The sequence below is a fragment of the Coturnix japonica genome, chromosome Z, assembly GCF_054131305.1.
Source record: "Coturnix japonica strain WE chromosome Z, WE-NBRP24, whole genome shotgun sequence".
Classification (NCBI taxonomy): Eukaryota; Metazoa; Chordata; class Aves; order Galliformes; family Phasianidae; genus Coturnix; species Coturnix japonica.
This window is the reverse complement of record NC_140702.1, coordinates 71,442,391-71,466,794: the sequence shown is the minus strand read 5'-3', so window position 1 is coordinate 71,466,794 and position 24,404 is coordinate 71,442,391. Positions and strand designations below refer to the sequence as shown.

The 24,404-nt window shown below is 35.9% G+C and overlaps 1 protein-coding gene across 6 annotated transcripts in view; it reads left to right on the top strand.

Moving 5' to 3' along the window:
• Nucleotides 1-24,404, top strand: part of RIT2 (Ras like without CAAX 2) — a 222,351-nt gene that overhangs the window by 13,023 nt on the left and 184,924 nt on the right. The gene's annotated exons all lie outside the window — the stretch shown is intronic.

Genomic DNA, 24,404 nt, shown 5'->3' with positions numbered 1-24,404 from the left:
ATATCTCTGCAGCCAGTATGAAAGTACCCAGTGAGAAAAACTGCATGAAGTGTCAGATATTAAAGGCAGATGAGTGCTTAAGTGCTTAAGGAGTTCAGACACATATTCATTACATTCCAGAGACACCATTAGCATTCAGTCCCTCACCCCCTTGTGCATGTGTAATAAGTCATGGGGGTGGTTATGGGATGAAGGCTCATCATCTTCCTCTCTGTAAACTTGTGGGGGGGGAACACCCCCAAACTAGTTCCAGTTTGACTTGTGGACATCTAATTACCTCACTGTTCTCAGGCTGTTCCACCCTTATCTTTATGTTGTTCATCCCCCTTGTTATTCCAGACCCAGTGTCTGCAATCCCCATACTTTTAACAACTTCTACATAAACAATCTTTTCACTATCCCTGTCCCAGTTTCTGTGAAGTCCCTTTCTCTCCCTTACTGTGGGGCCCTTCTATCACCTTTCAAAGTCAATATGCGTGATGTGTAGCAGTGATTTTATTCTTGTGGTAACTAGTGGAAATCAGAATGATATTGCAAAAATATTACATGAATAAATGTAAATACATTTAAAAGTCTTTCTAGTATGAACTTCTTAATGTCTTGACACTGGAACATGGTACCATGGTGGTACTGACTGTACTGGTAAATACACACATTGAACAACAGAATCTTGGCCCTTTTATCTGATTTTCTTGCTTTGTAGTATGTTCTGTTGTATACTAAAGAAGGGAAATGAGAATCAGGAATCAGATTGCCCATTCTTTCTTATATATCTCTGAGGAAGCCAATCTATCTCTCATCTTTGGTTTTCCATCCCTAAAATTAAAACAGCTATCTTCTTAGTATTTCTGACCTTCAAAAGAAAATAGTCTTTTAAAGTTATTTAATGACACATTTTCCTAGATACCTAAGCCACAAGGGTCACTTTGAAATTTATTCAGCAATTTTTTCAACATCTGTGTCATCTCAATAAGAAAACAAACAAACAAACAATGTGATAAACAGTATCACAACTGGACATAATGATTCCAAGAAAAATTGTCCAGAACAACTTTTAATAAAATAGAGACAGTGAAGTTATTATATATCACCTCAAACAGAAGAAGAAGAGTACATATCTACATGCTACAAATGCTGAAATATTGAACAAATGAGGAAGCACATCCAGCTTTTCTTTGGCCATGTCTTGGAAAGAACTCTGATTCTTCCTATTCCCTGAAAAAATCTTCCCAAGCTGAAACTCTGAAAGACAAAATAGTTTATTTTAAACCTTGGTAAACTTGATCTAATTAGGTTCAAGATTTTGGCAGCTCTGACATTTTCCAGAAATATGAATCCAGGAAACTCTGTACAGAGAAACGCAGATGCCAGTGTGAAGATTTATCTTACCTAATTTCAGGTTCTAAAAATGTTATTTGAGTCTAGGAATGTCGGTTTTATTTCGTATTTGACAGAAAAAAGGTGAACAATCCTAGAGATAATGATTGTCATTACTTTAGGGAAGCCCACATAGCTAGGCTACATTGTAAAGTTAGATATCAAAGAATACGTAACAGTAACCAAAATTTAATTGTTGGTTGATCAGGCTGTAAATCAAGTGGGTAGTTTTCAAACATACTATCTTAAGGTTTTCATCATCAATTGTTGCAGAATTTATCATTTTTTTTTCCCCATGTAATATATATTTGATTGCTCCATTTAAATTTGTTGAGAAGATATTTTTCCTCTCTTAAAACCGCCTATAATTTCAGTGATAATAAAAGATTTAACGTTTCATCTTCCTTCCTGAAAGGATGAAGAACTGGCAACGTTATGCAGAATTTTATTCTTTGTTTTAGGAGTCTGCTATCACTGGGACAATGAGCATGGAACTAAACAAATGTTACATGTTCCTGTTAAGCAACAGTAGCAGTTTTGTTTCAAAATTATTTAACTATAATAAGTTACATACTCAAAAGCCTAATTATCTTCTTTGTGTTGAAATTGTATAGATTCTTTACAAGTGCTGTGTGTGTCTTCCTCTGGCCTCAGTTAATTGAGTGGCTGAGATGTTAGCTGTATCTAGTCTAAAAAGCTTGATTGTTTTATCTCTTGCTGAATGATGAATTTAGCTCTAGAGTTCCTTAAACTAACATGGATGCTAGCCCATGCATTACCCTTCAGCATGATCAAAAGGTAAAGCTTCCTCTTATGTTCCAATGAAGTGTTTTGTTTGTTTATTTCTTTACAGGAGGAGAATAGTAGGTAATTGCTGTCCTCCTGCAACCATCTTTTTCAGTGGAAAAAGCTTACCTTCCAGCTTGCAGATGCCAAAATGGTGTATGGATATAGAAAATGTTAATTTGGTCTTCAGAAAGTACCTTAAATTTCTGTAGACTTCTTAATGTAGTGCACAATACCTAAAAGTTTCTTCAAAGATCTCACAAGGAAGAAACATCATCATAGAATGTACCTCTAGAATAAATATTTTTAGTCACACAATAGTTTTTTTCCAGAAATGTAGAATGCAGGTTGCTGACACAATGAATGTAGAGTTGAAGGCAGGTGACAAGATGCAGATCTTCACTTTGCTTGCATTCACACAGAGTATTCTTGATATTCTCAGTTTCATTCAAATGAGTTAAATCAAAAGTATCAAAATAATATCATCATATTTAGAAAGTACGGTGAAGGGTGAGTCAGTGTTTTTTGGAGCAGACATATCTTCTGCCATTATCATCATGCTGTCTGCTATGCTTCCCACTTTTGCTGGCATTTGCTCCTTGTCTGATCTCTTGCTCCGTGCCACTTGATTCACCACAGTCAGTGATCCAAGGGCATGAAAAATTCATCCCATGAAAAAAATACCCTGTAATTTATTAAAGGTTTTGAATTTAGGCCTATTAATTCCGCCACAGAGAAGAAAACTTATGGAGTATAATAATTCTGGCATTTCTGCTGATGAATAAAGTATGAATCTGTGTTACCATTCTCTCATGTAATAAGAAAAGTAATGCGTTACAAAGTTCAATTATCTAAATAATAACAAAAAGTAATTTGTTGGAGGGAACAGGTTCTGCAAAGGAATTCAGTTCTGTTCTGACAGTTAGCACCACCTAATACTGCATACTAAATTCCCAGAGAGATATGTGGACCACTATAAACAATAATTATTTTTTTTTAAGGAAACTTCCTGTTTAAGACTACTTATCTTACTTAGATCAATACTTTCATCTTTTTCTTCGTGTCTTTATATCTTTATTTGTTGTATTACTTACCTATCTATTTTAAAATTTGATTATCATGAAGCTAATTAGATATGCAGTGAGACTTTCCCTTTAATCTTTAGGTTGGGACCTAGTTTTACACCACTGCTTCCCAACTAAAAAAATTAAAGTGGTGTTACAGATACAGCTAATTTGGAGAATCTCAAATTGCAACTATACAAGGAACAATTATTAAGTCAAATAAATGAATATATGTCTCCCAAATGACAGGACAGAGTTGTCACCCCAAGATCACCTTTCTTCTCTCAAAGTCAGAGTCCAATTTGCACATAATCAGACCCAGAAATCGTGAAATTTGATATATGCTGTCTGGTGCCTTTTATGTTATCTTATGTAAGACAAAGTGGCATCTGAAACAATCAAAGAGACAAATGGAGTGACAACTTTGCATAAGAGACAGATGATATGTAATTTAAACTATCTAGTGGCTGACTACAATAATTGACTTTAACAAATTACTTTATTGAAAACAAGCACTGGAGTCAACTGGTGCAGTATGAGTAAATAGCCGGTGCATGTGTGTCAGAGATGAACACGTGGTGCATAAGATGGAAGAGAACCCCAGTCTGCCTTAATATACACATGTTGAAATATTGCCAGATTTTTATTTAATTATATTTTCTTCTTACATTTCCAAAGCTGTCATACTATAATGCTTTCCCACTATGCCTTGGAATACATTTCTAATGATTTCTTAAAGTTGGCCCTCCTTGCTTAGTTTCTTCATGTAAATGCTTGTGTGGAACTGTTATTTTTTTTTAATTCACAAACACACCATTTGAGAGAACTATTATTAGAAAATAGTTGATGTATTCATCTAGTTGATGCATACTGTACATTTGTTCAAGGAGGAGGGAACACAGTTTTTAATGTGACAGCTCTGGAATTGTCATGAATTTAATCAGTACTGCTAGTGGCACTGCATATCAAGTCCAGTGTCAGCTCACCGGTGCTATAACTAGCATAAGGAGGATCTTGTTACACTTTCACAGACTTTAACAAACTTTGCAGGGAGCTATATGCAGTTAATCAAGAATTAAATGGGTATTTCAGCAGATGTCCAGACTACCACGAAGTAGAAATACACGATTTTAACTCTGTTTCTTTATATATAGCCCTCATTTTCAGCTAAGCTATAGCAGAAAAATAGGCCAAAAGAAAGTTCCATCTTCCTACAAAATAATCTCTGTTTGAATAGGTATTATTACTCTATTTCAGTTCTCCAAGATGGATCATTAATATCAGTACTTAAAGGAGTCTCACAAAACAATTATTTTAAAATTGTTGTTTCAAATAATTTTTGATCTTTGTTCAATGTTAAGAATTCAGGCTCCATTCCCCAAGCAGAATTCACTTGAAAAATAAATTATTAAAAATAAATGGATGTAAGTAATAATTGGTTTGATTTCCAGGCACTCATCAGTTATTTGGCAAAACATATATATTACCCTGGTTTGCTTCCTAAATCTCTTTGCAGCCACCATTATTAGGCGATAAATTCAGTGCACACCAAAGTTCTGAAAGAGACATTTAAAAGTAGCACTAAGAGTAGCATTAAGAAAGGATATCCAATTTCTTCTTGACCCTGGTCATCAAGTAAAGTTACGTAACAAAAACATAGCTCAACTGAGTTCTAGGTTGTGTTCTCTTAAACAGGGAGTCTATGTAGGCTTTTGGAAGGCTCCAAAAAAGAGAAACACAAGATATCTAGGCTTCGCAAATCTCCAGAATCAAATGAGATTAGACCTGTTCTGAATCCCACTCAATAGCACATATTTACAGCTATGAAATATGCAGACATTAGGAGCAAGATGATTCCTTCATGAAATAGAAATCACTGCTGTCAAGTCTCTTAGAATGTATGAAAGTAAACTAAAGACCATTCTCTGAGCAGACAAACTGTAAGGTCGTAACCAGAGCCAATGGCTTAGTACCAGGTAAAAAACATGCGGCTAACCCAAGTTGCTCACGCGCAAGCAACACATCCAACTGACCAGAAGGACTGAAGCCTGTACCCACCCTTCCTTACTCTCATTTAAGGGTTAGCAGCCAAGGTTGTAGCATCTTTCTGGATAGATACTGCACTCCTTTTGAGCTGTCACTGGTCATTGGAAGGGGTGAGCCAATTTTTTTTTTTTATTTTGTTTTATTTTATTTTATTTTATTTTATTTTATTTTATTTTATTTTATTTTATTTTATTTTATTTTATTTTATTTTATTTTATTTTATTTTATTTTATTTATTTTTCCCTTTAAACCTGCTATTGTTCTGCAGTATTTGTATTCCATTAGAAGGCACTGTCATGCCATGCACTCCAGTAAATATTTCATGGTGCAGAGATGTTCTAAAACCAGCTCTTTACGAAATCAATTCAGTAATTGCAAAATACTTGAAAATGTACTGTGTACCTGTCTGTCTTATTACCCACTTGAGAATATCAGACTTTGAAAGGCAAGAAGAAGGAAAAAAAATCTAAAGGTAATTCTTGTAAAGGAGTATTCTAAACAATCAATAGTATGACAGTGTGTTTAAAAAAGACTAAATAGAAAAGGAGACTCTGCTATTCGAAATATTCTGTAAATGGCTAGATCAGTCTGACTGAATATCTAAGGAGCTGTTTGGTAGTTTTTTCCTTTACACAACATGGAGGTGATGTTAACATACTGGTTTTCCAAAGCTAGATGAAGTTAGTAAAAATATTTACATTGTCTTTCCTAGTCTGTGACAAAAAACCACCATGTTCAGCTCCATATTTAACAGAAGTTTTACAAATCCATTATCATGTATGACTACTTTTAATCAGTCTTCAATTCTCATGAGTTTGTTGGGTTTTTTTCCCCATGTAGTGATAAATATACAGCAGAAATGTTTGTTTGTTTTTTAACTGACTTTGAAGGCTGACGCAAAACAGGAATATAATCTTAGGTTTACATGAAATTTAGTTAACCTTAAAAGGCTAATTTCTCTCCATATTGAGGAATATCAGGATACTTTATCTTTCTGCTTAACTGAAGTAAATGGCATAAAAATTCTACAGCTTGAGAATACAATATAGCAAATGTCAATTCAGTCAATTAGAATTCTCTTTAAAAATAATAAAATGCACATAATAAAAATTGAAAACATTTTAGATTCAGAAATTTTAGGAAAAGACTGACATATGAGTTCAACATAGGCATATTTTATGTTGGATAGGGATGTGCACTTTGGACTTCTTGAACTGAGTTATTATGTTCTTATCCAAAATCTCTTGGTTCAGTGGAAAAATTCCAATACATATTAGCAAACTATGGACAAAATCTTACCGTGAAATATTATCTTTTGCTCTTGGAATGTTTACCTTTTGGTCACAAAAATGTTTTAAAACAGCTGTCAGCATTCTGATGTGTAGTTTTCACATTCCTGAGAATCTAAAAATATTTTCTGCAGTTTAGACAGATGACCGCATTGTTGCCTTTGACTTTCTGAGAAACTGAAGCACATTTCCTTTCCTGTTGTGAGGTTCAGTTTGATTATACAAGAATAAAAGAGAAAGTAGTGGTTAACAGAGGTATCAGGATGGAGCTGGAGAACAAAGTTAGGTGCAGCAATAAATTCAACCATTCATGCATTCATGCAGGAAACAAATTTATCTTATACTAACAGGAAATAAGGAGAAATTCCTTCCAAGTTTGTATTAGAAGTACTAAAAGATACTACTTTCTGTTTTAGGTACAAAAATGTACAGTCCACTTGAAATATGCAGACATTGTCTTTGGGAGAAGTGTTGACCCATTTCCAATACTTAAATCAGTGGTTATTCCCATATTTGAATAAATCCCTGAGGAACCAGCTCATTATTAATGCAAGAAAGAAAAGCTGCAATTATAAAAAGTTATATGGGGAATTTATATATATATATATTTATGTATCTCTAATAATGTACAAATTAAATTAAATTCTAATATTAATTATTTTTTAATGATCTTTCTAAAGTCTACATTGCCCCATATGTTCATGAAGCCATTTAAATAGTTCAGCAACAGAATAGTTTAGAAAGTCAATAGGTCACCCTGAAAAACCTATTTATCTCAGTATTTTTCATCCTTTGTCTTAAATGTGTTTAATTAAGAAAATAAATATCACAAATTCACCAAAGTTTGAGGAAGATGTTTCATATAAATGTAAGACATCAATTGTGATACAATCTAAATTAATTTGTATTCTCGTAATTATGATAAGTATAAGAATGAAAAGTGGAATGAGTAAGAGAAAAATAGTAATTTGCAGAGATTATTTAAAAGAAACAAACAAAATGGACTATTTTAGTTGAATCTCTGCTCTTTTTTGTTATTAAAAAATGTTATAATTGAATTAAAATAAAGAGCAGGCAAGAGAAAAGACGGACAATAAAACAACAAAAATGGTGATGGGAAATAGCTCAAAGATAATGCCTATACTCCCTTTCCTACATAGGATATATTTATTTTCATTTATTTGATCTTTTAATAACTTATCCTGTTATTCATAGAATCAGATAGAAGGGACTTACAAGAATCAGGGAGTCCAACTTTTTTAGATATACAGGGAGGCCCAATGAAGAATGAGGAAAGGACTTTTCAGTCTCTTCATCAATCTCTTCAACATCTTCATCAATAAAATTGACAAGGTTGGCCATGAGCCAGCAGTGTGCCCTGGCGGCCAAAAAGACCAATGGTATTCTGGGGTGCATTAAAAAGAGTGTGGCCAGCAGGTCAAGGGAGGTGATCCTCCCCCTCTACTCTGCCCTAGTAAGGCCTCATCTGGAGTACTGTGTCCAGTTCTAGGCTCCCCAGTACAAAAAAGACAGGGATCTCACGGAAAGAGTCCAGAAGAGGGCCACAAAGATGGGGAAGGGCCTGGAGCATCTCCCTATGAAGAAAGGCTAAGTGAACTGGGTCTGTTTTGCCTTGTGGCCCTCTTCTGGACTCTTTCCAAGAGATTTAGATGATTAGATTCTAACATATAGAATATATAAAGTCAAAATGTGAGTGGTTTAAGAATTTGCTCTCTAATGTATGAGGGTTTTCATCTGTGAACAGAGGAATATTCATAGAATCATAATGTCTGGGGTTGAAAGGGGTTTTAAAGATAATCTTCTTCCACTCCAGTGCCATAGATAGAGTTGCTGCACACTAGCTTTGATTGCCAGCAACCCCATCCAACCTGATGCTGAATGTTTCTAGAGATAGGCTATCCGAAATGTCTTTTGGTAATCTGTTCCACTGCTTCCCGATCCTCCAAGTAAAATCTTCTCCCAGTGCGTAACCTAAATCTCTTATCTTCTAGTTCACAACCATTCTCACTTGTCCTATAAGTGTCTGATTCATGCAATTTGAAATAAGCTGGAAGATCCTTTTAGTTTCACAAAACTTTGCAGATTCATGTATGAAGGCCTTAACTACACTTCTCTTAATAGTGCTGTGTGTTGGTAAAGCATGACTTCTAAAATCCTTCCTAAGCATGTCTTTTGCAGAATTAATCTTAAGGTTTTTGAATCATCAAAGTTCATAGATGTGAACTAATTTCATATACAACTACCTGTTGGAGAGAAAGTCTCTCCATAGAGTTAGCAGAAGACATAGCTTTGATTAACAAGCAAATATAGTTCTTAATGGAAACTGTGTTAACTGACAATGATCAATCCCTGAAGCCAAGGAAAAACAACAGTTTCCTTTCTTACGACTTACTTATGCATTTCTTCCCAATCAGATAAGCCAGGGTTGAATTCCCCTCCTTTGATTCAAGTTTGCCACAGATTAAAGTAACTCCTGTAAAAATCAAGGACTTGATAATTGCTTTTGCACAAAGCATTTATCTTTTTGACAAATATTTTAGTATTGTGGCAGGAGCTATCGACAACCTCTTGATAAGATCTGCTTTAAAACTTTGATTTCTCATTATGGAAACATTTATAAGTTTTTATAGGAGGCAAGATGGTGATATTATACTTACAAGTGGTTATTTTATCTTCTCATTCACAAGTTACTGTGATGACAGAGATTTATTGGCTTCTGGTTAGCTTAACTGGCACAGAGCTCATTAACCCTTTGACTAGTATGTGGGACCTTTTGGCTCAGAGCAAATCTGTGGACAGCTGTATGCATCTGGTGTGTGAAAGCTACTATATAGGCTGTATTGTTCAGCACTGAAAACTTCAGAGACTTTATTCTGGTATCTATTGAGATAATGTCCATGCAGTTTCTAGTGTCTTCAGATGCATAAAATATACATATTTATTTATTTATTCCCTGATGTATCATAACTTTGAATTTTTGAGTGAAGGTATACAGCGGTAACTATCTCTAACTGACAGCTCTAAGATTTTTCCTTTTCTAGGGTCAGTATTTCTTTCTCTGTATATGTATGTATTTATCTAAACTACCTATAACAATAAATACCTTACTGTAGGATTTATCATGGTAAATGTTAAAAGAACCAATCTACAGAATTTAAGAAAAACTCTTGGGAATTATATTAAATGACCTGTAATTTGTAATGAGCTACCTAAATGTGATTATAATTACACAGTTACTGCTTTGAGCAAGATGTTAGACCAGATTTCCTTTTGTGTTTACTTCCAAATAGAATAAGATATATATCTTTTAATTCCAAATATAGCCTAAGTAGAGAAAACTGAGCAGCTTGTAGAACACACCATATCCTATGTCTCATAATTAATCTTCAGTAATCTAGTTGTTCCTAACTAGCACATTTTGCAACTAAATGAGCATTTACCTTTTCTCTTTGAATAAACATCTTACAGTGAAAATTATTTTTATACACGTAGATATATGGATAACCATTTTGTTACCCCATAGGATATTCAATTAAATTGAATGCATGAAAATGTTCCTATGGGTTTTGAATTTCTCACTAGAACTATCCTGCACATCTGCAGTGTAGGCTTTTAGGAAGAATGTAGAATGGTTTCTAAACAGTCCTTAAGATTTGTAGGTACACTAAAAACTGAAAATAAAATCCTGCCTATATAAATGGATTTAGTTGACCTATTTTTGAAAGATGGTTAAGATTTCTGGATGTTTCAGGTACACCAAAATGTCTTATTTCAAAATCTGACCTTAAGATGTTTAAAAGGTGTTTTATGTTGTGTACTCTGAAATGAAATAATCCATCTCACTTACATTTTGAAGTTTTGTCTATCTACATCTGTGCAATTATTCTCAGCTTTTGTAGCTTATCAGGGTTGAAGGCTTGAGTTTTGTGTTACATAGTTTTCTTTGTAAGGAAAATGGTCACTCAATTTTAATAACAAGATCAAATCCTAAAAGAATCAGACAGGAATAATACTTTTTCAAAATAATTGCTGTTCCTTACATCCATGAATATCACACACTGTTTAGCTCTTCATGAGAGATTCTTTATGAAGAACAAACTATAACAACATGGAGATATGCAGTTGAGCAGAATATTTAATATGGCTTAACTTAAAGAGAATGTAATTCCACTCCAAACAGGGAAGGAATTAATTTTCTTCACTCAGAAGGGGAAAATACATCCATTCTTTATGGAGAGGAAGGGAAGAAATCAGAGCTATATCATTTCCACAGTACACAGAATGACAGAGACGCTATGATTTGAAATGACCTCCAAGATCATTCAGTCTAACCACTCACCTACCACCAATATTTTCCCACTAAACCATGTCCCTTGGTACAACATCTTAATATTTCTTGAATGTCTCCAGGTATGGTGATTCAATCACCTCCCTGGACAACCTGTTCCAGCACCTAAGTGCTTCTTAATAATTTTTTTTATTACACCCAATCTGAATCTCCCCTGGTGCAGTTTGAGGCCATTCCCTCTACTTCTACCAGTAGCATGTTTTCTACCACAGAAAATGCTGACCCCCCACCTATGCACAACCTACTTTCAGCTAGTTGTAGAGAGTTACACGGTCTCCCCTGAGCCTCCTCCTCTCCAAACTAAAAAGTCCCAGTTCCCAGCCACTCTTCCTCATAAATTGTCTCCTCCTGACACCTCATCAGCTTCATTACCATTCCCTGGACACACTCCAAGGCCTTAATGCCTGCCTGACAAACACAACAGCCCAAAGCCTTCTTACTTGTAATCTTTCCCAAACACAAGGAAGATATTTAGGAAGTAGTTATCATAGCGTTTGTTGGATTGTGGAATTATTGTTAATGTTCGTCTTGCAACTCCCTGGATACATGACAAAAATTCTTACCTGACATGGTTTTATTCTGAGCACTCTTTTCTATCTTTATTATTATTATTATTATTATTATTATTATTATTATTATTATTATTATTACTATTATTACTATTTTTTTTTTGTATTTATATTTTTTGGCCCTGTCTTTTCCTCAAAGTGTTCTCTGTAGTTCAGATTGTCCTGTGATTTAATCACATTGATTTCCTGGAAAGTAGAACTGACAATCAGACAAATGCTTACCCATCAGACATAACGTGGTCAACAATTCCGCATATGCCAATCAATAAGATCAATCTGATCACCTGCAAAGTGGTCTTATATATCTTTCCTCCATTGACTGATGTACTAGATCTTGACACAGTAATGATATAGGGTAAAATGAATCAGCATTGGCATATGTCAGCTTGTATTGCTATTTTAAATATTGAGGATATTCATCAAAAGGCTTGCCATGTTGTCATGCATCTTGTCATTTATTTATCACTGATGTTCCTACAAAATTGAGACTGGAACATACCATGATGAGATTCTGGTCATAAGATGCATAAGTGCAAGTACTCTGACATATAAAGCAAGACATACCCATTTCCTTTTGTGTTTGATGTAATGTTGTAGATATTAAAAAATATTTCTCTATTGTTTCCATGCAAAATCCACTTTTTTTCTTACTATGTATGTCTTCTGTGTCATCTTAGTCTCAACCAATATCTTACTTGTACAAAGTACTCTTATTCTTTGTTTTTGAAACTAGTCAGAGTCATTTTTCAAATTAGGAGTTAATCGTCACCTAGGGGGAAAAAAAATATAATATCTTTCAATTTGAAACATATATGAAGATTATCTTTAGCTGCCTTTTCCATATGTGCAATTGCTGCAGTATTTATTCGGCATTTACTTCATGCTCATTGTAGATTAATTAAAAGTAGAAAAAAAAATGTATACTGTGTAGCAAGATGCTCAAAACTTTCAAATCTAACATTAATGTTTATTTTCCAAGTGAACAGTGTAAGACTTAGCATGACTATTTTTAGTGTACAATTCACATATGTTCTACAGAATCCCAAAGAAGGACAAGTATGTCTGTGATGTTTTGTAAAGCCTATTTCAATGTAATACATTTTTATTTTCCTAGGGCAAAAAACACATATTGCTGTTATAGCACTTCACTAGAAGAAAGCTTTTCCTTTTTTTTTTCTTCTTTTTTTTTTTTTTTTTTTTCCTTGCACAACAGTGGACTCCATGTAACACTTGTGATAGCTAGTGTTTGAGATGGGACACTGTGTCAATACAGACATAGACTGTGCTTCTGGAGTATATAGGCATACTTCTGTTTTTATGTGACCATAAGTAGGTGCATCTATGAGCATTAAGAGATAATGAAAAAAAAAAAACAAAAACCATTATTGAAAATGTAAAGAATTAAGAGATTGGACTAGAGCTTGCTAAATATGTTAAATCCACCATGAAGTTTCTATGTCAAAGAAGACCTGTCATAATGTGCCCTGATTCATTAGACAGTGTTAATTGGACACTAAAGTTGTTGTTGAGTGATGTGAGCATGAGCTAGGCCAGGTTGGGCTGATTTTCTGGGAAGAAGAATCATAGAATCATAGAGTCATGGAATCACTCAGGTTGGAAATGTTCTTAAAGATCATAAAGTCCAACCACAACCTAACCATGCTACCCTAACTCTAACAACCCTCCACTAAATCATGCCCCTGGACACCACATCCAAATGGTTTTCAAATGCACCCAGGGATCGTGACCCAACCACCTCTCTGGGGACCCTATTTCAGTCCTCAACAACCCTTCTGTAAAGTAGTTTTTCCTGATATCCAACCTAAAATTACCCAGGTACAACTTGAGGCCATTTTCCCTCATCCTGTCACCTGTCATCAGTGAGAAGAGACCAACCCCACTTTTGTTGTAAGCTCCTTTCAGATACTGGAAGAGAGCAATATGGTCTCCCCTCAGCCTCCTTTTCCCTAGAGCAGAAAGGCCCAGATCCCTCAGTTGCTCCTCCTAGGGCATATTCTCCAAGCCCTTCACAAGTCTTGTTGCCCTTCTTTGGACCTGCCCCAGCACCTCCATGTCCTTTCTGTACTGAGGTGCCCAAAACTGAACACAATACTTGAGGTAAGGCCTCACCAATGCTGAGTACAGGGGCAGGATGACTTCCCTAGTCTTTTTCAGCACCCCATTCCTGATACAAGCCAGGATGCTGTTGGCCTTCTTGGCCACCTGTGCACACTGCTGGCTCATATTCAGACAACTATTCATCAGCACACCAAGGTCCCTTTTCTTCAAGCAGCTTTCCAGCCACACCTTCCAAAGCCTGTAGGGTTGCCTGGGGTAGTTGTGACCAAAATGCAGGACCCAACATTTGGCCCTATTGAAACTCATGCCATTAACCTTGGCCCATTGATTGAGTCTAACAAGGTCCCTCTGTAGTGCCCTACTCCCTTCAGGCAGATCAACACTCCCTACCAACTTACTGTTATCTGTAAACTTAATGAGGGTGAACTCAGTATGTGTATATACATTTTTCTGTACAAGTAGAACTACATGTATATATACACACTGAAATATATATATTTATATTAATTTATGTGCACGTATTAATATTTGGACAAAATGCACTCTTCAACACTACTTTTACAAAGCTCCTAGAATGTAAAATTAAATTATCACTAGCTAACACTTATGTATGCAGTGCAGAACTTGGCAGGTAAAAACCTATGATTTATTTTTGCATGACACCACTAGCTACTTAGTCAGAATTCATCATTTTTGGAATTTGCAGCATCCACTGCAAATTCAACCTTATGATTAATGCTGAAGAAGAACTTTAGATAACAAACAGAATGCTCATTTTAGTCTACATTTCTTGAATATATAAAAAGGTTAGACTCCGGATGAATAGTATTTCTGGTCTAAGTTACTAATATGCAGTGTTCCATAGGATACTCATGGAATATTCATAGAATGGCTTGTGGCGGAGGAACATGAAAAATCATCTACTGGCATATCTTCTGCTGTGGACATGTCTGTAACCCACTAGTTCAGACTGTCAAGGGCCCCATCCAACTGGAACTTAAATTACTCCAGAAATGAGGCATCTAAAACCTACTCTGGGCAGCCTGTTCCAATGCCTCGCCACTCACTGAGCAGATAATTTCTTCCTTCCATCTAATCTGATTGTCCCCTCTTAAGTTTAAAATCATTCCACCTTGCCCCATCACTACCAGACTGTGTTAGGAGTCAGTCTTCCTTATGCTTATAAGTTCAACTACCACAAGGCTGCAATAAGTTCTCTCTGGAGACTTCTCCAAGCTAGACAAGCCCAGCTCCCTATACCTTTCTTTGTGAAAGATTTTCTCCAACCATCTGATTACCTTTGTGGGCTTCCTCCAGTCCTATTCTAAATGCTCCATATCCTCCCTGAGCTTGGATGCGGTTCTCCAGATGGCGCCTCCAGAGGGCAGAGTAGAGAGCGACAATCACCACATCTTGGACTGACACTGCTCATGGTACAGCTGTCCTTCCAGGTTGCAAGAACATACTGCTGGCTTGTCCTTTTTATTCTCCAGAATCCCCAAGTCTTTCTCAGCATGGCTACTCTCAAGGAGCTCTTCTTCCAAACTGTAGACATCAAGGATTGCTCTAACCCAGCTGCAACATTTTGAACTTGGTCTTTTTGAATTTCATTAGGTTCACATGGGTCCAGTTTTCAAGTGTGTCGTGGTTGCTCTGGATGGTATCCTTCTATTGTGTCATCTTTGCGTCATTAGCAGTTTTGCTGAGAACACAATCTACGTCACTGGTAAAGATATGGAAGTCCACCTGTTCCAAGATGGGCTGCCTAGGGGGCACCACTCATAACTGTCTTCCACCTGGACGTAGAGTCATCCAGCCAGTTCTTTAGCCTACTGTCTAAATCCATATCTGCCAAATTTAAGAATGTTGTGTGGGAACATGTCAAAGACCTTGCACAATTCCAGGTGATGACATCCTTTCTTTGTCCACTGAAGCCATCACTCTATTATAGAAGACCACCACATTGGTCATGCAAGATCTACCCTTAGTGAAGTTGTGCTAGCTGTCTCAGATGGCCTTCTTATCTCACATATGCCTTAGCATCGTTCTCATGAGGAGCCATTCCATTATCTACCCAGGCTGAGATGTGAGGTTTCACTTTCCTGTAAATCCTCAGGTCTGTCTTTCCTCCTTTCTTAGAAGCAGGACTGGTGTATCTCTTTTCATATTTATAAGAACCTTCATCTTACAGTCACAACTTTTCAGTTATGATGGTGAGTGATAACCACATCAGTCAGTTCTCTCAGGGCACTGAGATGCCTGCCATTTGGACCCAAAGACTTGTACATATTTAGTCACTTGAGGAGGTCTCAGAATTGCTTTCTCTTACAGTGGGATGAATTTTGCTTCCCCACCCCCTTGCAAAAAATCAGAGACTTGAGAGATGTAGTAATCCTGAGAGCCAATGAAGACTGAGGCAACTTCTGGCAAGGAACCTGAGTGCCTAAGTGTTCTCCTCATGTCTGGTGAGGCCATTTCATACTTCCTATTTATCAGAGGGGGTATACTTTCTTTTTGATCTCTTCTGATCAATGTATCTAAAAAAATCTCTGTTATTTTTCTCATCCCTTGCCACATTTAATTCCAACTGCACCTTGGCTTTCCTGATCCTAGTTCTGTGTTTTCAAACTCCAACCTTGTATACTTCCCAGGTCACCCATCCCACTACATGTACACTACCCTCTTATCCCTCAGTTTGACCAGGGGGTCCTTGCTAAGCCATGTTGGTTTCCTACCTTTTAAGCCTCATTCCTTACACTGCGGGATGGAGATGCTCTCAGAAAGATGGCCTTTAATAGCTTCCAGTCTTATTCTTTTCCTTAGTCCTTAAGGAGAGTTTCTTCTAGTATTTCACCTAATAATTCCTTGAACATCCAGATTTGACTCGCGTTGTAATGAAAAAGCAGATACAGTGGCAACAGAGGTACACTTCTGTCACGGGTTTCCTAGATTTACCTTTGCCCATGACAGGGGCAGCCCCTGGCCAGGAAAGGAAGGGAAAAGGGGAATGGAAAAAAGAACAGCAGCAGCAATCTAAGGAGGAAAAAAACTTATTTTACTAAATACGATATTGGAATACAAGATAACACAATATAATACAATATGATTAAGGCTAATAAATTGAACAAAACAGAGAGAGAGAAGAATCCCCAAAAACCGAGAGGCCTACTGTGAACTCTAGGCGACACAGCTGGAATGCTTCCCACTCTCTGAGAGTCCAAGAGAGAGAGAACTCCAGCCTGGGAGTGAGATTATATATGTCCTCCTCCCATGACTTATCTCTGGCCGCGATGCCCTCTGGGATATGCAGTTCTCCTCCGAGAGCTGAGCACCTGGAACGCTGCCATTCCACGGAACTGGAGAATGAACTTTCCACTGATCCATACTGCACATGATGTTATGATGTGGAATATTGACAGAAACACCACAAAACCACGACAACTCCCCAGGATAAGTCCCCAGTTTTGGCTAGGAATCTATTTGGTTCTACATCCCGGTGAACTAAGACTAATTAGTGAACATTTTAGTCAGATTTTCTAAAGCTGGTTTAGGAATCTAACCACATCAATAAAAGTGCAGAATCAGACTCTCTTTGGTAGAAACAAGTTCAAAATTCCTAACTTAACTCAATCTTGCTGTTCCTTAAGAACCTTTGCCTGCTGTCCATAAATGATTTTGTATTCAACTAATAGCAGCTTTGGCGTTTTAAAATATGACCATGGATGATAACAAGAAAGTGTGTAGGTCTATTAGGAATGAAAATCCTGGAGGAAGAGGTGACAGCTTTATGGCACTAGCCCTTGCCTTATTTGCAGTAACTCATTTTGTATATAGTGTTTCATATTGGTGAAGCCAAGGGCTAGAGCCATTTGTGATTTATATCAACCCATAAGGGAGGTGGTAGTATCCAAGAAGGCAGAAAATAGGTCTGTTGATTAGAGCGGTAAATTAGTGGATGCCCAAAAGACAGAGAAAAATAACTAAGTTTCACAGACATGCATAAACATTTCATGTTGTTTGCTACTTGTTACTTGGTTTCACCATAAACTGTGCTCCAGCAGCCTTTAAGATAATAATAAAGCTTTCTCTCTCATCCCACTCCCTGGATTATTTATCTCTCTTTGGTTAGTCAGACCTACTTTTTTTTTTTTTTTTTTTTTTTTTACCTCTGCTACGGGGGGTGGGGGGGAGGGGGAAAAAAAGGCAAAACTGGATTTAGCTCTTCAGTATAATGCCCTGAGGGATCACTGAACTCCATACACCAATTCAGAGAACATCAGATATCGGTCTTCTCAAGATTTAACTTCTGGTCCTGACTGGGGATTTTAAGAAGTTGTGTTTCAGAAAATATTTTATATAGTTTGTTTGAGCTATAACAAGAAAAAATAACCACACAGTTTTATTTCTGTTATCAAATTAACCATTTACCAACACATATAAGGCTGGCAATATATTTAAATATTTAAAGGGTTCACTAAATACTTAAGTTCTTTGCTTAAAAATACTTTAATACATAAATATACTAAAATGTAGTAAATTGTACCCTTGTGTCTAAACAAACAGATTTTACTTCAGGTTCTCCAAAGAAAAGTGTCTTTGTGAAGTGTAGTTCCCGTTTTGGTTTCAGTGATTTTTCATCAGTGTACATTTTTGCTAACTCGAGATGATGCAAAAAAAAATCAACCAGGACTTGCACTTTACAACCTCCTGAGGGAGGTTTTGATGAGGAAGATCTTGGCCTCTTCAGCCAGGCAACAAACAGGACCCAAGGATGGCCACAAGTTATATCAGAAGAGGTTTAGGCTGGACATACAAAGGAACTTTTTTCTCAGAGAGTGGTCAGGCACTGGAATAGCCTGCCCAGGGAGATGGTGGAGTCAACATCCCTGGCAGCGTTCAAGAATTGCCTGGATAGGGAGGTAGGAGAAATGGTTTAGGGGTTTCCTGTAGGTAAGGTAAAGGCAGGACGGTTGGACTAGATGATCTTATAGGTCCTTTAGAACCTTGTGGTTCTACGATTCTATGATTCTATGCTGAATTTTGCAGATTATGACCAAATTTGATAATTTATAAGAATGTTATTTCAACTTCAGACGCACAAGTAACATAATTGTCGTACAACTATTTTGTATGCTCTTGTTTTAGATTGAAAAACAAGTATGACCAGAGGAAGTAAAAAAAAAAAATTATAAAATTATTCTCTCCAATTATTGGAGGGAGGGGGGTGCTTTAATATGTGAATAACCAACATAAACATTAAGACTCAATGGGTCAAATATTTGCCCAGCTAGTTTATTACAAGTCAAGGGAAGACAGATGACAGTATAGATATAGGAAATAGGAGCAAGGAGTCTTTGTAGAAATCAAGAGACAGACTGTTACTACAAAAGTTTCTAGCAATGCTTGTAGTTCATACAGCATTAGTGATGTGACATCAGAGGTTGCATTGTTCAGTTGACTAAAGACTAACAACAGTACAAACAAGTCCAGAGAGTTCAAGTCAGCTCTTTCTAGATTGACACTTTCTGTATTTTGTATCTCAGCAAGAAATTCTTTTGAATTTTGATTTCCTTCTTTTATTTTCCATCTATAAATACTTGCCATTGAACCAAAGACTTTGCTGACTAAAATACTGATGACAGATGAGTCATTCTGTCACATATATATCACTGCAAGCACCTTCAAAAAAGACCTGATTTTCCTCTTTTATGGTAGCTCTGTTGACTCACTTCTGAATCAGCATAGCACAGTGTCATCACACTATTGGGATACAGAGTACTTTAATAACCTCTCCTCTAACAGCCCTTCATATTCAACAACCCATACTTCAAGGTTTTGATTAAGTTCTCTTGTTTCTTAGTCATTTCCAAATACCGATCTGTTGAGAACTGAGCTGTAATGACACTGTACAATGAGGAAAAAAAAAACAACAGTGCAATGATTACTGCAGGGACTGGGACAATATTAACTCAAGTTTCATGTTGGAGCCGATGAATACATCACTTTTGTCATGGTTTTATGATCTTTTTGGTAATCAGTATTCCATATCATAACATCATTTAGTGCACTGGGAGTTAAAAAGTTAAACTCCAGTTCTGGCTACCTGTGAAGAGAAGAACTACCTACCCCAGAGGACTTTGAGTTCAGAGAGGGGATATAAGCTTTTGTAGATCACCTGACCTGCCTTTTTTCATCTCTAATTACTTTTTTGTTGTTGTTGTTGTTAACTGCTCCTTTTTTTATATGTTGAGTCACCATGTGTACCCATCAAGCTAAGGTGATATATAGCAGCATAAAACCCTGAGACAGGTCTTCACCAGAATAAATAACCCGAGCATCCCAGCAGAAAGCACAATGCAAAATATATGAAAGCAAGTTTATCTCAGAACTATTAAATACTATTAAATACTTGGAACTAGTCTTTTCTAGGGATGCTAAGTATTCCCAAGGTCATCTGAGTCATAAGCCATGTCTGTCCAGCTGCTGGAAAACAAACAATTTGAATTTATTTGAATTGCAGGTCCAAACTTGAATAAGCTAATGTTGATTTCCTTTGCAAAAATACAGGCAGCCCTCAAGAACTTCTGTATGTATTTTTCAGCTTTCTGACCTCTTCAGCATCACACTAGCGTTACAATAAACCACTTCTTTTAATGCCTGAAGTGCTGCCTTTCACACCCAATGATGTCTTGCAGTCATCCCCATTGACAATATATCATCATAATGTTATATGCACATGTCAGATGATACAAATGCACTTTTGAAGATGTAAACTTCCTGTCAGGTTTGAATAGAAAGGGAGAAGAAGAGGAAGAGATACGTAGCTATTTTATTTTATCATCCTGATTCATTTTAGTCTTCTCATCTCCACAGTACTAGTAACTTGTATTTGTTTTCTAAGATGTTAGATCTCATGCACCTGAATTCCGCTGGGTAATTTCATGATGAAGGGATTGTCGGTTCTTAAAAATGCAATGATTTTACTAACCTGATGTAAATTGAGCAGTTAAAATCACTCATAGTCAGACTGTATGTAGCAGCCTTGTTAATCTCAGTGTACTCTTTCCATATTGCTGGTTCTTTATTTGATTAGTTGAATGGCTGTTTTGCACATATATATACATATGTATGTTTCTGACACTTAAATAATAAAGAGCTCATAGCAGAGTAAAAAACTGTCTCCCTAGATTGATATGATCACTTAGTAGTTTTTCAGAGGTTATTAATCTTTTGTATGGGAAATGTAAGGGAAAAGTCTAGAGCCAATATTATCGTCAGAGATAACTTTCTTTCCTTAGTCATGACTTTGTTTTGTTTCCAAAGAACATCTACAGGATCAAAAAGTTCTATTGTTTCCAGTAATTTTGAATACTTGAAGCTTCTAGTGGCTTCATTATCAGATTTCCTTCCATGCAGAATGCCTTTTTCAGTCTGTCTAATATTTGTGGAGACCATATACTAATAGCTGAATACTTAAGACCCCTGATGTGCTGTGCCTCAAAGGAGTACCAGAAATCATCTTTGAAACATACACCATCAGTCTTCAAATTAATGACTCACAGAGAGTTTTGAAAGGCAACATTTGAAAGGTTTTTTTTAATATGATTGCTGCTAAATTGTATAAACTTTTATATTGCATTTTTTAATTTTTGAAGAATATCAGTAAATTTAAGAGTAGTTTTAGAATGGAAGAGGATCACTATAGAACTCGAGTCTTTTTTTCAACAATTTATTTTCAGTGTTGTTATCTTTGTGATTTTTACCTACCTTGCCTGACCTATGGTAAATAATAATATGTCTTGTTGTTGAATACCTAGCTGAGAGAGAAAAACTGCTGATCACTAAAAGGGAAAACATGTTCAATTCAAAGTCATATCTTTAGTGAAGAATGATGTTCAACTCTGCTAATGTTGAGATAAAATTGAGATAAATATGCATTTAAAAATATAAGTTGGAAATGAATTGTTGAGAACAGACTTCTGGGAATAATCAAATGACTGCAATTAATTCAGATTTTTGCTAACATTCTAGGATTTTTCTGGAGAATGTCATTAGTAGATTAAATAGCTCATTTCAACACCATTGCTCACACTGGAGAAAAATGTATGTGACTTTAAAAGAGTGAATTAATGAATTTATGAGAAAAAGAAATCTTTCATTTTTTCTATATTTTATACTCAAAGGAAAAGACAACATTTTAAACTACAAGATTAAATAGAAAATGAGAAAAGATCATGAAAAGATCAGAAAGTTAACTATAGGTCATAAAATTTATAGTGAATGTGCAAATAGGGATATATTTAATAGCAAAAGAAACAAATTGGTATTGTATTTTCAGTAATTTTTATGCCCCCAAACAAAATCAGTAAATTTATCATTACTTGTTTTAATTTCCTTTTCTGAAATTCATCCAGATAAGTTTTCTTTGTAGGAGACAAATTCCTTTCACTAAAAGTTCACTAAGAATCATAGAATCATAGAATGGCTTTGGGCTGGAAAGGACTCCAGGATCATGACATTCCAACCTCCCTGCCATAGGCAGGGCCACCAACCTCAATATCTAAGAAACATAAAAGTCCATTATTTTAAATACTGACACCTTTAAAAATATATTTGATTTTTTGAAAGAGATGAAAATATTAATTGTTCAGATCAGAGAGGACAGATATACACCTAGACCTTATTTAGTTGGAGGGAGCTCTGTTCTAAAAGTTACCAAGAATCTGGATGAGTTACTAATAATTTTAGAAACCTCTGGATGAGTAAGAAAATAGAATCTTAATGTGAACTGTGTTTTAACCTGCAATATGACTACTGTGACTAGTTAGAGTTGTATCTCTCCCTGTGATGTCTCATCAACTTTCCAGGGCACGCATTTCAAGTACAGGAAAGTCTGTACCATATTACACAATAGCAATGGTTCTCCCACTCAGAATAGAAAACTGCTGTCACTGCCAATTCATCACTGCTTGACATATGGAGTATCATTTCACAAAGAAGATATCACAGGAGCTAACCACTAGTTTATGTTAGGAAACCTGCAGCAATGCCAATTCACTGCTACCGGAAGCAGCAGTAAGCAGACACAGCATCTCAAGCTATCATTAAATGGAAATATATCAGCAGTTAAAAAAGGGGAGAGAAAGAGATGCCATTGCTGAAATGCCTCTTTCCATTGAATGAGTTGGCTTTATGTCTTCTTGAAAGTCTTTTTCACAGTGAGTTAGCATTATTCAAGATGGGTAACTGCAAGCCAGGGCCCATTTGTATAACTAGCCTACAGATTTTTATTGTTTGTTGTACTTTATAAAATTAGGAGGTCTATCCATTGACTTTAATCATGATGTGTCTATTTGTAAGAGCTCAGAATTTTCTCAACCATTCTCTGAAATAATGTCAGAAAATTGAGTTAATCTAGCTGTATTCAGTGTATTATGCTTTAAAAGCCACAATATATTAGAGTATACTTTAAAACCTTTTTATGTCATTAAATTTTGTATGGCTCACTAAAAGCAGTCTTAAGTTACCATAGGATTTTCCAGCTAAGTACACTATAAGACATTAAGTTCTCTTACTGATGAAAGAAAGAGTGGGAAAATGCACTAATAGCAGCACTTTCTAGAAGTAATTTCTGATCTTCGTGGAGCTTGTCAAACTTTGTGAGCTAAGTATGGTAGGGAATGCTCTATATTTTTACAGGAGACCTCTCTGTTGGGAGTCAGGGAGATACCATGCAGGAAATAGTATACAAATGGTAGCAATCTACCTTGTCATTACTGTTAATTTGTGTCACATTATAGTGATGTCTATTACACTGGGAATAAATGCAAGTCTCAGATGTTTCCATGTTCTCTAAAACCTGAACAGATTTTCATTTATTTATTTATTTATTTATTTATTTATTTTTACCATGAATTTCCCAATGTAGTGCATTTTATTTTGCTCCCGGAACTGAGTCACATTATTTTGCTCCGGGAACTGAATCTCGATGTAGAAATCAAGTTTAATGAAATTGTTTTTCACTAGAATTTGCTGATTCAAAAGTCCTGAAATTCTGCAATGAGAACAATTCTGCTGAATGTTTGATTTAGGTCTCAAGTCCGGGATGAATTTTCCCTCACTTTTGCTGTTGATGTCTTCTCATCTCTGTTGGACAGCTCCAAAATGTCTAAGCATTTCTTTTCCCACTTGTTTTTCCACCACACATTTTGAATAAAAATGACAAGAGTATTTTGACATATACTCTGAAATTAATAATTACATTTATTTGATATGGGTCCAGGAGTAGCATATTATTTTTAATTATTATTATTATTTATTATTATAATTATTTCTTTTCCTCTCTTTATGAGGCAAAAAGGAGACTCTACTCATCTGGGAGATGGCCTAATTATTTCACTTAACCATGCTGGTAGGTAGAGCCACAGCATAAAAATTATCTAACTTGTTTCCTCTTCATGCAGAAGAAAAGGAACTATGAATATTTAACTGTTCTCCAAATGAAGATGACTCCTGCTTTCCTCTATCACCATCAACTCTGTTTCCACACATTTTCATTACAGTCTTCTCCTAATTTAGTCTTCTGCAGTACAAATTACAAGATTACCTCTTCCAAATCAATCACTATAAAAGTTCAGGAATTATTTATTTATTATTTATTTTCGCTTGAGACAATATTTTAATATTTTCCCACTATATTTGCTTGTGATGCTTTTACTAAGAAGATAGTGAGGAAATATCTGTGATTCTCTGAAAGGAGAGAAAGACCATAACTGTCCTGGGAAGAAAATATGGATTCCCAGATGCAAAGCATGATGCAAGAAAG